Raw genomic sequence first — 15,735 nt, 5'->3', positions numbered from 1 at the left:
AAGAAGGTAATGCATATATTACATTTTAATTAACAGGAAATCTGTCAGTGTTCTTAGTCTCACGGGATGATCAAAGAAAGAGGGTCACTCAAGGATGAATTAAGGCCTTGCTGGCAGCAGGGAGACCCAGCCTCAGTGGACTGAATGTCAAAGAGCTACACAAAAGCTTATGTATTGATTGTTACACAGATGATGGTTTTGGGAGTAAAACAAAAACCAAAGCCTCATACCAAAGCCCCTAATCTAACCTCTACATTTCCTGAAGGAAAACACCACACCCCTGCAACTTCAGCCCTTACTGTGACTGCTCTCAGCACTCAATAATGCAACACATTCCAGGTGAGCCAGGGCTGTCCAGTGACCAACGTCATGCAAAGGCTATAAAGCTCCTTCAGAAAAACAACTGTAGATAATAGCAAACAGTCACCGTTCTCTGCAGTGACTTCTTTAAGGTCAAAGCATTTCATTCTAATGTTTATCCTATACAGAATGATTCTACTGGATCTTTTTGTTGTTGTTGTTGTTTTTTGTTTTGTTTTGTTTTTTTGAGACAGGGTTCTCTGTGTAGCCCTGGCTGTCCTGGAACTGACTCTGTACACCAGGCTGGCCTCGAACTCAGAAATCCGCCTGCCTCTGCCTCCCAAGTGCTGGGATTAAAGGCGTGCACCACCACACCTGACTTCTACTAGATCTTCTGCCTCAGAAATTAAGATAAATAAAGTTCTTATGGTTATTACAGTACAAGAAATCTTGTGACTTCAATATTAAAACGCAATATGTACAGCTTTGTACTTCTATGTAGGGGATGCTCTTACCTAAGGTTTCAAAATCATTTATTGTAAGAGCAAATATTTCCAATATTCCCACGTACTGCCCATGAGCAAAGGCCTCTTAGCAAAGGGGTCATCACAGTGAACCATGGACTTGGTGGACTGCCCTACCAAAGAGCCGAAGTCTGGATCTGTTTTAGTAGTTAACAAAATACCCAACAATTAAATTTCCTGGAAAGATCTGTGTTGCCAGATCTCTGGCAGACTCTCCACGGGAGGATTTAGAACAAGAACTGAGTGGTGTTTTAAAGCTGTGTTTGGGCAGAAAGGATATGTGAATGGATGCGGCTCCTTAGGGAAGGTCTCTGAGCTGAGAACTGGAGACGAGGGATTTGGAAGATGTAAGATGCCTGAGTTATAGTAACCATGACTTAGTCTTAGCTTTATCAACATTAAAATAATGTTTGAAGTGTCTCTGACATCCCCTCCAGCTCTCCTGGGCTATTAGGAAGAGCTTTAATTTGCAACTCGGCAATTAGGAAGGAACACGCATAGCTTTGAGAGTAGCTTTAGGAAACCTGTCTTAAATGGCGTCTGAGGGATAGTCTCAGTGTCAGATTAGATGAGTGAAGAACAGAAGTAGGTTGGCTGACAGAATAAACGGCTAAACAATTGCTAAAAAATAGCCGGACCTGGTGGCGAGTGCCTTTGATCTCAGCACTCTGGAGGCAGTGGCAGGCAGAATCTCTTGAGTTAGAGGCCAGCTTAGTCTATTGAGTGTGTTCCTAGATAGCCCGACCTAGAGGTAAGGGGAGGAGAGGGAAGGGGCTGTGGAACCGGGTTAAGACAGCCTTTGAGCTACTGAGCAACAGATTTCGGGGTGTGGGTAGGGGGAGCTGGGGCTCAGCAGGCTGACAGCAGCTCTTTAAGTTGGTGGAACAGAGTGGGGTCCACAGAACAGCAAGGCAGAAGCAAATTTGGGAGAAGTGCCTTCTGCGACCCCTCTGAGCTCCACCCTGACTGCCTTTCTGACCCACTGTCTTGCCCTCCAGTGTCTTGAGTATGTTATGTTCTTGGCCAGCCATTCACACCACTTGCTTACAGCCCTCTGAAGGGTCAGCCCCAATCCATCAAGTTTTAGCTCTTTAGAAAAGGCTGGGCAGTTGAACATTTTTTTCAGGTACTTCTCAACCATTCAGTATTCCTCAGTTGAGAGTTCTTTGTTTAGCTCTATGCTCCATTTTTTAAAAATGGGGTTATTTGGTTTTCTGGAGTCCAACTTCTTGAGTTGTTTGTATATAATGGATATTAGTCCCCTATCAGATTTAGGATTGGTAAAAATCCTTTCCCAATCTGTTTGTGACCTTTTTGTCTTATTGACAGTGTCTTTTGCCTTACAGAAGCTTTGCAATTTTATGAGGTCCCATTTGTCCATTCTCGATCTTACAGCACAAGCCATTGCTGTTCTGTTCAGGGATTTTTCCCCTGTACCCATATGTTCGAGGCTTTCCCCCACTTTTTCCTCTATAAGTTTTAGTGTCTCTGGTTTTATGTGGAGTTCCTTGATCCACTTAGACTTGAGCTTAGTACAAGGAGATAAGAATGGATCAATTCGCATTCTTCTATGTGATAACCGCCAGTTGAGCCAGCACCATTTATTGAAAATGCTGTCTTTTTTCCACTGGATGGTTTTAGCTCCTTTGTCAAAGATCAAGTGACCACAGGTGTGTGGTTTCATATCTGGGTCTTCAATTCTATCCCATTGATCTGTCTGTCGCTGTACCAGTACCTAATGCAGTTTTTATCACAATTGCTCTGTAGTACAGCTTGAGGTCAGGCATGATGATTCCCCCAGAGGTTCTTTTATTGTTGAGAATAGCTTTTGCTATCCTATGTTTTTTGTTATTCCAGATGAATTTGCAAATTGCCCTTTCTAACTCTGTGAAGAACTGAGTTGGAATTTTGATGGGGATTGCATTGAATCTGTAGATTGCTTTTGGCAGGATAGCCATGTTTACTATATTAATCTTGCCAATCCTTGAGCATGGGAGATCTTTCCATCTTCTGAGATCTTCTTCAATTTCCTTCTTCAGAGACTTGAAGTTCTTATCATACAGATCTTTCACTTCCTTAGTTAGAGTCACGCCAAGATATTTTATATTATTTGTGACTATTGTGAAGGGTGTTTTTTCCCTAATTTCTTTCTCAGCCTGTTTATCCTTTGTGTAGAGAAAGGCCACTGATTTGTTTGAGTTAATTTTATATCCAGCTACTGCACTAAAGCTGTTTATCAGGTTTAGGAGTTCTCTGGTGGAATTTTTAGGATCACTTATATATACTATCATATCATCTGTAAATAGTGATATTTTGACTTCTTCCTTTCCAATTTGTATCCCCCTGATCTCCTTTTGTTGTGTAATTGCTCTGACTAGAACTTCAACATCCTTAATCATCAGGGAAATGCAAATTAAAACAACCCTGAGATTCCACCTCACACCAGTCAGAATGGCTAAGATCAAAAATTCAGGTGACAGTAGATGCTGGTGAGGATGTGGAGAAAGAGGAACACTCCTCCATTGCTGGTGGGACTGCAAGCTGGTACAACCACTCTGGAAATCAGTCTGGCGGTTCCTCAGAAAATTGGACATAGTACTACCGGAGGATCCCGCAATACCTCTCCTGGGCATATACCCAGAAGATGTTCCAATTCATAATAAGGACACATGCTCCACTATGTTCATAGCAGCCTTATTTATAATAGCCAGAAGCTGGAAAGAACCCAGATGTCCTTCAACAGAGGGATGGATACAGAAAATGTGCTATATTTACACAACGGAGTATTACTCAGCTATTAAAAAGAATGAATTTATGAAATTCTTAGACAAATGGATGGACCTGGAGGGCATCATCCTGAGTGTAAATCACAAAAGAACTCACATGACATGTGTACTGGCTAGTTTTGTGTCAACTTGACACAGCTGGAGTTATCACAGAGAAAGGAGCTTCAGTTGAGGAAATGCCTCCATGAGATCCAACTGTAAGGCATTTTCTCAATTAGTGATCAAGGGGGAAAGGCCCCTTGTGGGTGGGACCATCTCTGGGCTGGTAGTCTTGGTTTTATAAGAGAGCAGGCTGAGCAAGCCAGGGGAGGCAAGCCAGTAAAGAACATCCCTCCATGGCCTCTGCATCAGCTCCTGCTCCCTGACCTGCTTGAGTTCCAGTCCTGACTTCCTTTGGTGATGAACAGCAGTATGGAAGTGTAAGCCAAATAAACCCTTTCCTCCCCAACTTGCTTCTTGGTCATGATGTTTGTGCAGGAATAGAAACTCTGACTAAGACAACATGTACTCACAGTTAAGTGGATATTAGCCCAGAAACGTAAAATACTCAAGATACAATTTGCAAAACACATGAAACTTAAGAAGAAGGAAGACCAAAGTGTGGATACTTCTTCCCTCCTTAGAATAGGGAACAAAACACCCATGTAAGGAGTTACAGAGACAAAGTTTGGAGCTGAGACGGAAGGATGGACCATCCAGAGACTGCCCCATCCGGGGATCCATACCATAATCAACCACCAAACGCATACACTATTGCATATGCCACCAAGATTTTGCTGACATGACCCTGATATAGCTGTCTCTTGTGAGGCTATGCCAGTGCCTGGCAAATACAGAAGTGGATGCTCACAGTCATCTATTGGATGGAACACAGGGCCCCCAATGGAGGAGCTAGAGAAAGTACCCAAGGAGCTGAAGGGGTCTGCAACCCCATAGGAGGAACAGCAATGTGAACTAACCAGTACCCCTGAGCTTGTGTCTCTAGCTGCATATGTAGCAGAAGAGGGCCTAGTCGGCCATCATTGGGAGGAGAGGCCCTTGGTCTTGCAAAGATTTTATGTCCCAATACAGGATTATTCCAGGGTCAGGAAGCAGGAGTGGGTGGGGTGGGGAGCAGGGCGGGGGAGGGTATAAGGGACTTTCAGGAGAGCATTTGAATTGTAAATGAAGAAATATCTAATAAAAAAATGTTTAAATACAAAAAAAAGAAGAAGAAGAAAAAAGAAAAAGAAAAAAAAAGAGAAAAGGCTGGGCAGTCTGGGGAGACTCCCGAGTTTAAGCAGATGATCTTGTAGATGTGACAGCAGTGGCTCATGGAGACCCTAGCCTTGCTGTGATTAAGTAAGTCCCAAAGGTGTCCTGAGCAGACATTTGTGACCTTGGCAGATTGCCACTTTAGTTTGTGAGTTGATCAGAGGTGAGACAGGAGACACGTTTACCAAGTTTCCTTGTGGGACACCACCAGTCTCCCGAGTTCCCTAAATCCATCTGTTTAATTTTATCATCTACCTGTAAATTCTACCACTAGTCTGAGGGGTGGGTGGGGATCCACTGCCTACCTGTTCCTGACTCTCTAGCCTGCAGCCCTTCTTGCCTTAATGGTTTATGTCATTCTTCTTAAAACCACCTATGAAGACGTTTGGTTCTCTCTCTCTCCTACTAAAAAATAAACCAGAAATATAAGTTTATGGGACTAGCAAGATGGTCCAGATTCTCCTACTTGTATGTCCTCCACTGTGTGCTTTCCATGGTATGCATGTCCTTTCCCAGTAAATAAATTGTGTGTATGTTCAAATGGAAATGTTAGGAATAGCTCATTTATTTTATCATCCATGTAGTACCTGCTAGCCATCAATTGAGTCACCACAGCAACCAGAGAAATCCATCACCCCTTGGACAGTGTCGGACAGCAGTGGGAGCACAGACTAAGATCTGAAAGAACAGATGAGAAGCCTCATCTGGGGATCTAGATACTGGCGCTCCGTTCAGCCTCTCCAGCACACAGGTGACCTTGGACAGCTAACCTGATGACCTTAGGCAGGTGTTTCAGCGTCTTCAGCACACAGTTGACCGGTGTCCTCAGACAGGTGACCTGATGACCTAAGACAGGTGTTTCTGCCTCTCTGGCACACAGGTGTGGGAAATGACCTTAGGTCACCTTGCTGGTTTTGCTTTTTCATCTGTAAACTGGGAGTCTGAGCTGCCCACTTTCTCTTCCAAAGTTCGTTATTCACACGCTACAGTAATTAGAATCGAGGTGATGGCAAGCTATGGGTATGAATCAGATTTTACAATACTATTTTTACATTTGTAAGTTTTTAGAGTTAGCCTAACTTCTATTTTTTTAAAGTGTGTGTGTGTGTGTGTGTGTATGTGTGTGTGTATGCACACATGCATTTGTGTGTGTGTGTGTGTGTGTGTGAATGAGGATATGAATGTCTCTGTCATCGTCTTCAGCCTTGTTTGTGATGGAGTCTCTTGGTTACAGCTTCTGTGTGTGGAAGAATAGCCGGTCCTTTAGCTTTCAGGGATTCTCCTGTCTGTGCCTCTGATCTTATTGTAGGAACACTGGGATTATAGACATGTGCCACTATAGTTGCTTCCACAAGGGCTCTTGGGATTTGAACTTTGGTCCTCATGCTTGCTTGGCAAGCACTTTACTCACTGAGCCCTAGTCTCTCCAGCCCGGCGTTCTAAATATGATTATGACTCTATGTCCCTGAGTGAAGCTACTTGTTATGATTCTATACCCACCCCTAGCAGGAAGGGATGATATGACTTGTAATTGATGAGCTTAGCCAAAAAGTCTAAATGCCTCAATGTTCTTAGGAGAAGCAGATAAAGTGGTGTGCTTTTTCTGTATGCTTGAAACCCAGTTGATTTTTTAAAAATAAAATTAATCTTAGCATTAGCCTTTGGAAAATATAAACATCTTTTTCGTGTTATCCAAATACAGCACCCATTTTCGTTGTTTACAGTAGTAAAATGTCATCAAGATGAAAAATGGATGACTAAGAAGAATGTAAATACTAAGTTATTTATTCTTCTCTCATTAAAACAATCTGGAGCCTCTGTTTATTATAAAAGGCCAATCCATCGCCGATGGGTTAGTTACGTTGGCTGACCCACGTTTGGGTAATCAGGACTATTGATAAGACTTCCTTGTTCTTTTGGAGTGTGTCTGTGAGAGAGGTGGGAGGAGGGAAAGATCTCTGTTAGAGCAGTGGGTGCTTTTAACCACTGAGCCATCTCTCCAGGTCCCTGCAGTACGCTTCTCATTCTAACCTTCTACAGTCAGTAGATAGACTGTCTAACAGACATGTTTTAACAAGACAGAAAGGAACAGAGGGAAGACATTGGTATTGTTTTAGAAAAATAAGAATAAGTATTGATTATAAATAGGTCAAGCTGGATGACCGGCTGGCCCCAGAAATCCACTGATCTCTTTTTCCTTGGCACTGAAATTACAAGCATGTGCCACCAAGCCCAGTCTTTTACATTGGTGCTGGGGATCCAACTCAGGTCCTATGCTTGTGCAGAAAGAACTTCAACCACTGAGATATCTCTGCAGTCCTAGCATAAGATTTGCACTGAATAAACCAGTAAATCAAAAATATTTATCCCCTATACATGTTATATAGTGTATGTATGTATTTTAGGTTCTGGCAACACATCAGCAAAGGAGACAGACAAGGCTCTGTTCTCTTGGGACTACTCCATTCTAGCAAACACAGGGATGGTAAACAAGTCTGAAAACCAGAAATAAATCAGGTAGTTTCAGAGAGGTGTATGTGCCGTGGGAGAAAAAGAAGAAGGTAGAGATGGGGGGGGGGCATTAGAAAGGGTTTGTAGAGGCGACATTTGCCTTAAGATCAGAAGGAAGCTGATAGAGGGGGAGGCAAGTACAGAGTCCCTGAGGTGGGGACACTTGGTGAATGTTCAGTGGAAGGGAGGCTGGAGCATGGTCTGTGTGAAGCATGAGGGATACAGATGTGATAGGACATCTACCGGCTTATGCCGTGGCTGTAATGCCATTGAACGATGTTTAGCTTAACAACATGCTTAGGATAAGGCAGTTCAAGTGAGAACAATTTGACCTCAAATCTAAGCTCTCTAAATTATTATTATTATTATTATTATTATTATTATTATTATTATTTGCTGCAAGTGATATATCTCATGCGTGACCCAATACATAAATGCATACATAGAAAGAATAATTCCACGGCATGGCATGGTAGCCCAACCATGAGGGATGCACGGAGGTTTTGTACTTCCTTTCACTGTAGAAGAAGAAATGCTGGCTGTCACCCTCTAGACTGATCCCATAATTCACCACTGGGTTGCAGTTGCAACTCTGTAAAATGATGGTTCAGACAAACGTGCTGGCAATAGAGAGGAAGAGAAATGGAGATGCCCAGAATGGGTTGTCCAGGGAGAGCTGGCAGGGGCTCTTGGCAGACTGCTTGTCAGGGTCGGGTGAGGGAAAAGCCAGATAAATGATGGTTTCTAAGATTCGGCTTGAACAAACAGGAAGAGGGTGCTCCTTCATCCTTAAAAGAGGAAGACAGGAAGGGATGGTACAGAGGGAGTAGTGAAGATGAGATTTTATCTCTCTAAATATTTAGAGGTTCTCATTAAAATATGTCAGTGTGCTTAGAATTGTGATGCTTGTTATTAAATTACCGACTAATTAGAAAATATATTGGGGGATGGGGTGCTGGAGACATGGCTCAATGATTAATAATGTATACAGCCCTAAGAGAGTTTGGTTTCAAGAATCCATGTCTAGTGCTTCACAGCAGGCTGTAACTCCAGATTCATGGAATCTAGCTTCCCTTTTTGGCTTCTGGGGGGACTGACCACACATATATACTCTCTTTCTCATACACATACAATTAAGAGATTTACAAAACATTATGTGGATTCTAGAACTATTTTTTGGGGGTGGGGGACAAACTATCAAAGGGCCTGGTATTTACTTGCTGTGGATGACCTGGAATGCCTGATCCTGAAGATGCTAGGATTATAGCGCTGCCCAGTTTATGCAGGCCTAGGGCTCGAACACAGGCCTTCCTCATGCTAGGCAAGTACTTGCCCAACTGGGCTTCATCCTCGGACCCAAAACTACTTTTTAAAACAGTAACTCTTATTATGGGAAGGGGAGGGAGGGAAAGGGAGAGAAAGGGGGAGGCAGGAAGAAGGGAATGGAGAGGGAGGGAAGGAGGAGGGAAGAAGGAAGGAAGAAGGAAATAGGGAGAAGGGAGAGAGAGGAGGTTAGGGGAGGGGTAAGAGAGGAAGAGGAGGAAGGAGGGAGGAAGGGAGGAACAGAGACAAACACCAAGAACATGTGTTTGTAAGTGGCCTCTGGGCATCAAACTCAGGATATCAGACTTTCACACCAAGTGGCTTTACCCATTGAGCAATCTTGCTGTCCGTCCCATGAAACTACTTTTTAGAGGTTACTTTAATTTTAATCATAGAAATAAAATCTACTTGCTAAAATATAACAAAGAAAATTGACCCATAATCCAGTTACATAGAAATGCTATTTAGTATTGGAATTATGTAGTCAGTGTCCCAGTCTGGTCAGAGTTCTTGAGATCAGACAGTTAATAAACATCACAAATTTCTCAAGAAATTTCTAGAGATTAGAAAGCCCAGGACAAAAGTACTGGCAGATTTGGTGTTTGGCGAAGGCTTCTGCTTTCTGCTTTCTGGTTCATAAGCATCTTATCCCTGTATCCACACATGGAGGAAGGAACCAATGAGCTCTTTTGCACTTGTGTATCCTCTTCTTCAGGACTCCTCATCTCCCAAGGACCCTGTCTTCCAATACCATCACCCCAAGAGCTAGCATTTCTGTATAGAATTGCAGGCAACACAAACAGAACACTGCAAGCACTTTAGAGGTGACCACTGGATTTGCAGGTGGTGTGTGCTCATCATTGATCAATTCCATTCTCTTAAGGATAAAGTAGAAACCAAATAATTTAGCTCAATGGTTCTAGAACTTTAAAAATCCATGTACGTATCGCCCTATAATTTCCAGCCAGTTTGGGTATATCACTTATTTGGACATAAATACTAGCTAGTGCTCAGTTAAAACCTAGTCTTACCCCAATGGATATGCAGATGCTTTTCTTCCATTTTTTTAAAATATAAAATCATAAATATGTTTTCCCAAGGGCTGGAGATGTAGCCCTGAGGGAGAACACTTGCCCACCATATGCAAGGTCCTGGGTTTGAGCCTCAGCATTGTGAAAACAATTATGCTTTTCCAAGCACACATTCTTCTTCTGGCACTCGGAATTCACCCTCTGGTGCCTTTTAAAGGGCTGCACAACTGGCAGCCTACTCCACGGTCCCCTCCCTGAATATGCTCTTATTTCAAGCCCCTTGGTCTTTACATTCCCCAAAGCTTACTTCACAGTGCTGATAGAACTGTTAAATGTTAAACTATCACGACATCTCTCAGCAGGCTGAAGCAGGATCAGGGCTTTGAGGCTGGCTTGGACTACACAGACTCCGTTTCAAACACATAAAAAGCAAAAGCAAATAAACAATAAAAATAGTAAACATGATACTAGAATTCAAAATTATATCTGTTTAAAGAAAAACCTGTCTATAGCAATCTGAAAGCCACCAAAGTAGTCTCTCTCATCTTGTAGTTCAATGTGGGAAGCCAACTCTAAGATGGCGCCGGTTTCCGGTTGCCATTGTCATAAACAACACCACTGCGCCAATTCGAATTTGGCGCCAACCGCTCCCAAGCGGGTGCATGCAAATTGGGTGCGGGCAGACTGACCAATCCCAGGGGGCCATGGAGCCTTCTCCTGTGCTGGGGTGCATATAAGCAGGGCTCCCTGGGTGCCTGGGGTCCCTGTAGAAGCATCGAGGCGTTCCTGCAATAAAGGCTGTTGAGAAGAACCCGACTGTGTCGTGTTGTTCTTGCTGGTCAGAGCAGAAGCAACAGTTCAACACTTATCACACACTCTGTGAGAGCTATTTTTTGAGGCTCCGTGTAAACAAATATGAGGAAGAAGATGTTATTTTCTTATAATCTGCTCTTGTCAAGCAACCCTCAGAAAGCAAGCTCTTCTATAAAATGTGCTTTCTCCTTTAAACTTACAAGCAAACAACAGACACATGACGATTATGCATGATGCTGCATATGCCTGATTCATTTTCCCCTTTAATTAGCATCTTCTACTGCCAGGGTATGTGGCTTCCTATTAATTTAAATCATGCTATTTAAAGACCAGAGTCTTGGGAACTGTATTATTTCCACTTGAAATGGCGTTGTTGTGAACTGAGTCCAGCTCGCCTTTCTTGATGGTCAGCTTTTTAGATGAGGAAACAAATGCAGAAAGACCTTAAGCGTTTTTGGCAAAGATTAGAATTTAGGACAAAACCATCCAACCTCAGCCATGACTGAGGGCACCAAGTGGCACTTGACAACTTTTCATCTCCCAGAATGTTTTGGGGTGCAGAAAATGATAAAAGCGTCATTAAGCAATCATGAATGCCTATGGTGAGGGGAAGGAGCAATGAACTCTAACAGACTCTGCCCTGACACTCGGGACAGTTGAACATGGTCTAGAGATCACCTGTGGAGAGAATGAGGGACAAGAAACACGAAGAATGGACAGCGAGTCAGGAGGTCTGATCAAGCTGACAAAATTTTATTGTTCCCATACAGGTTATATACTCATAGAAGCAGGATATGGGGTAAGGGAGGTAGTGGGGGGTCACTTTGTTTCTGGAGGAATGCATCTGTTCCCCAAAGCAGGATATTGGCTAGGTAAAAAGTTCAGCAGGAGGAACAGAATAGAATGGGTTGCTAGGTACCTATCCATAAGATCTATAGCTATTTGTTCTTAACTGGGGGTAGTGCTTTCCCACAGAGCCAGGGCTTTGTGCCAGTAAGCACTTATGGCTGAGAAGGTACTAAAGCAGTTAACACTCAAGCAAGGTCACTGCCAACAAGACTCCACCTCAAGTTTACTCTGTTGATACTGGCAAAAGCTGGGGCCATAGGATAAAAAGACGCTGAACTTCTGCCTTATTCTGCTGAGAGTAAAATGCAAAGTGTACTGGAAAACAGGAGACAAATAATTCCGGAGGATTGGTGTGCTAAATTTACTAATGCCCCTGCAAGAATGTCTAATGTCTGCTAATCCCTAAAACCTCTAAGTCTGTTGTCCCACATGGCGAGGAGACTTTGCTCACATGGCCAAGCATCATGATCATCTTGGATTAGCTAGCAGCATGGAGTCATGAGAATCCATATATGGGCCAGAGATGGTGCTCGTGGCTCCCTGGAGTTTACTAGCCAGTCTTATCCTGCTTGGTAGGTTTCAGACCAACGAGAGACCCTCATCTCTAAAAGCAATGTGGTTGGAGACTGTGGAATGGCCCCCACATGCACATGAGCACACATGTGTGTATATACCACACACACACACACACACACACACACACACACACACACACACACACATATTAAGGGAATAAAATCTGGAAGAGTTTATGCTGAAGCTCCCAGAAGCTCTGCTGACACTGAGTTTAGACCTTACAGACCTGTTTTGAGCCTTTGATTTCTAGAACCCTCTGAGAACAAATTTGTCTTGTAGAAGTCACTAAATGTGTGGTGATTTGGTTCAGCAGTGATTGGACACAGGGGAGTTGTCTGTGAAGACTACTTTGTTTGTTTGAGACAGGATCTCTCTGCGTAACCCTGCCTTGCCTGGAACTCACTAGGTAGACCAGGCTGCTCTCAAACTCACAGAGATCTACCTGGCTCTCAAATGCAGGGATTAAAGATGTGTACTACATACCAGGTTCAGGCACAGGATTATAGAAGTCTCTGCAATAGCTTATGTTTTTAATAGGAAAAACATTTGCCAATCATTTTCTTGTCAACCATTTTTTTCCCCCCTTCAAGTCATGGGTATGTATGGATGTGATTCATTCTAGCTGCTGGGAACAGCTCAGGTGTTATCAGCAGTAGAACAGAAAAGCAAAGTTGAACGTTCCTACAAAGGAACACATGTTGAAGTCATTCTGTTTTCTTTTTGTTATTTATTTATTTATTTATTTATTTATTTATTTATTTATTTTGAGGTAAGGTTTCTCTGTGCAGCTCTGTCTGCCCTAGAACTTGTTCTATAAACCAGGCTGCCCTGGGAATCACAGATCTGAGTGCCTGATTCTCCTGAGTGCTGGGATTAGAGGCTTGCGCCACCACTGCCTGGCTAAACTCACCCTACTGTTAAAAAGCCAGATGCAAAAGCATTAACACTATGTGATCTATTTACATAAAGCTACAACCTGGGCACACTTCATCTATGATGTTATAGATTGCCTAGGATGTATGGGAGGGCGCAGTGGGGTCCTTTCATTTCTCTGATGGTTATATGGATGAAGTCACTTTGTAAAAACCTATCTGGCTTGTATTAACGTTTACAATTTAAACGTCACACAAGTTTGCTTGCTACTATAGGAATGTGTGTGGTCTAGTGGTTATTCTCATAGCACTTCACCTGAAAGGACATAAACTTAAAACAGAATCAATAACACAAAGTTCTCTTGGGCTCTTCCCTGATCTATGGCCCAAGAGGGATCAAACACAGCCCTTCCTGACTTTTGGAACTAGGGAGACAATTTCGAAAGCCATTTGAACCGCTTACGTATCTTCTACTTGTATTCTCTTTTCTCTCTGAACAGGTACTTTTCGAGCAGGTGTTTTAAAAATAATATTTAATTGTGGGTAAGTAATCTTGACCAGAAAAAGAATCTTATGTAAATTAAGGTAAATAACCATTACTTAATCACGGTTCTCGGAAGAGAAGCCAGGTATGTTTGCAATCCTGTCTGTATGTTCCCTTCCCCTTGAGCAAGCCTCCGATTCAAATCCAACTAATGAAATCTTTCACATTAGATGTTGTGACCAGATAGTTGGCTGATGAATTTATTTAAAGAATGCTGAATGATTCCAGTGTTAAACAGCCTCTGGTTTAAATAAGCATTTAAACAACAAACATCTTTAATAAATGAGTATTTATTTGTGGATAGTAGTCAAATTTCCCGGCGGAACTTCTTGTGCTTCGGCAAATGTTAACTCTTCAGTTAAAATTGAAATCTGCTCTTTCTCCACCCACAGAAGTGCAAGTTCTTTGTTTATTGTATTCTTGAGGTCATTGAAGTGTGCTCCCAGTATTTACTTATCTGCAGAAAGAGGGCTAAGAGCCAGTTCAGTACTTAGAATTCTCCAAGTACTTAGGGAAACAAGATTACTTCTGCACAAGGTTCTTGGCAAGTATCATTGTGACCTCTAGTTTTTCCTTTCTTTTTTATTTCCCAGTTTACCTGAATCTGAAAACATTCAAAAGAGTGAATGGAAGTTTATTTCACAATTTTAAGGAGGCCCAAGTTACAAAGTTAATTATTGCTAGTACAGTTTGATTTTCTCCTTTTATTGAAGATAGTTTTTTTTTTCTCTCCCATAATATATACTGATTACAGTTTCCCCTACCTCTCCTCCCAGTTCCTCTCCACCTCCCCATCCAGATCCAGTTCCTTTCTGTCTCTCATTAGAAAATAAGCAGTAAAGAATAATAATAAAATAGTGTCTTAGTTAGGGTTTTACTGCTGTCAACAGACACCATGACCAAGGCAACTCTTATAAGGACAACATTTAATTAGGGTTGGCTCACAGATTCAGAGCTTCAGTCCAGTATCATCAAGGCAGGAATGTGGCAGCATCCATACAGGCACAGACCCGAGAATTCTATATCTTCATCTGAAGGTCTCCAAACAGAATACTGACTTTCAGGCAGCTAGGGTGAGGGTCTTAACGTCCACATCTGTAGTTACAAACCTACTCCAACAAGGCTACACCTACAGGGCCACACCTTCTCATAGTGTGCCACTTCCTAGGCCCAGCATATACAAACCACCACAAATAGTATAAGATAAAACAAAAAACAGACACATCAGCATGGGACAAAACAATCAAAAGGAAAAGAACCCAAGAGAAGACACAAGAAACAGACATAGACACAGAAACCCACATGTTCACATACTTATGAATCCCATAAAAACATTAAACTAGAAGCCATTATATATATAGACATATACACATGTACATATATACACACACAAATCAACTGTAGGATAAAAGAAGGAAAGGGAAAAATATAAGTAAAATGAAAACAATAATAGAAATAAATTAAAAAAATTAAAAAGGTCTTGCCACAATATTACAAGCTAGGCAACACCAACAATGCACTGAGTTTGTTTTCTGTTGACTGTCTACTGCTGCCTAGGCAGCCTCATTGTTTCCCCAGGGAGACTCCCTTGGAGAAAACCAAGTCTTCATTTGAAAGTGGTTATCAATTGGAGATAGCTTCTGGCTTAGGGATCTCCATCCCACAAGTTTATCTCTCCTCTCAGCTCCAGTAACCCCTGTGCATGCTGCCTCAGTCTTTGTGAACTCGTCTGTGCACTAGTCCTGTGGATTTGGAAGACCTGAACAATTCTTTCCACCTCCTCTTTCAAAGATTCCCTGAGACCTTAGGGGAGGGATTTGATGGAGATTCAGGGATGGGTGTTCCAAGTTCTCTCATCCTCTGCATAATGTCTGGCTGTGGGTCTCTGTATTTGTTCCTATCTGCTTCAGGAGGAAGTTTCTCTTGATGATGACCGAGCAATAAGTATAGTAGAATGACATTAGGACTCACTTTATTGCTTTCTCTTTCAGAACAGTAGTGTTTGGTTTTATCTCAGGACCCTGGGCTATCTAGTCTCAGGTTCTTAGCCACTCAAGCAGTGTTGGTTATGGGTTCCATCTTCCAGAGTGGGCCTCAAGTCAAATCAGATACTGGTTGGTTACGCCCACAAACCTATGTCACCATTGCGCTAACATGTTTGGCAGGTCACCAAGTAAATCAAAGGGTTTTTGGCTGGCTCGGTGTTTGCATTTCTCCTTTGGTACCATCCAGAGTAGCTTCCTGTGCCACAGATGCCAGCATGCAGTGGTGAAGGCCCTAAGTAGGCACTGGCTGGACTTCCTTATGCTCAATGGACATTTTCATTAGGTGCCATTATTATGGATGGTGATC

The sequence above is a fragment of the Mus musculus genome, chromosome 3 (genome assembly GCF_000001635.26).
Source record: "Mus musculus strain C57BL/6J chromosome 3, GRCm38.p6 C57BL/6J".
In the NCBI taxonomy this organism is placed as follows: Eukaryota; Metazoa; Chordata; class Mammalia; order Rodentia; family Muridae; genus Mus; species Mus musculus.
Note: the sequence above shows the minus strand (reverse complement) of the source record.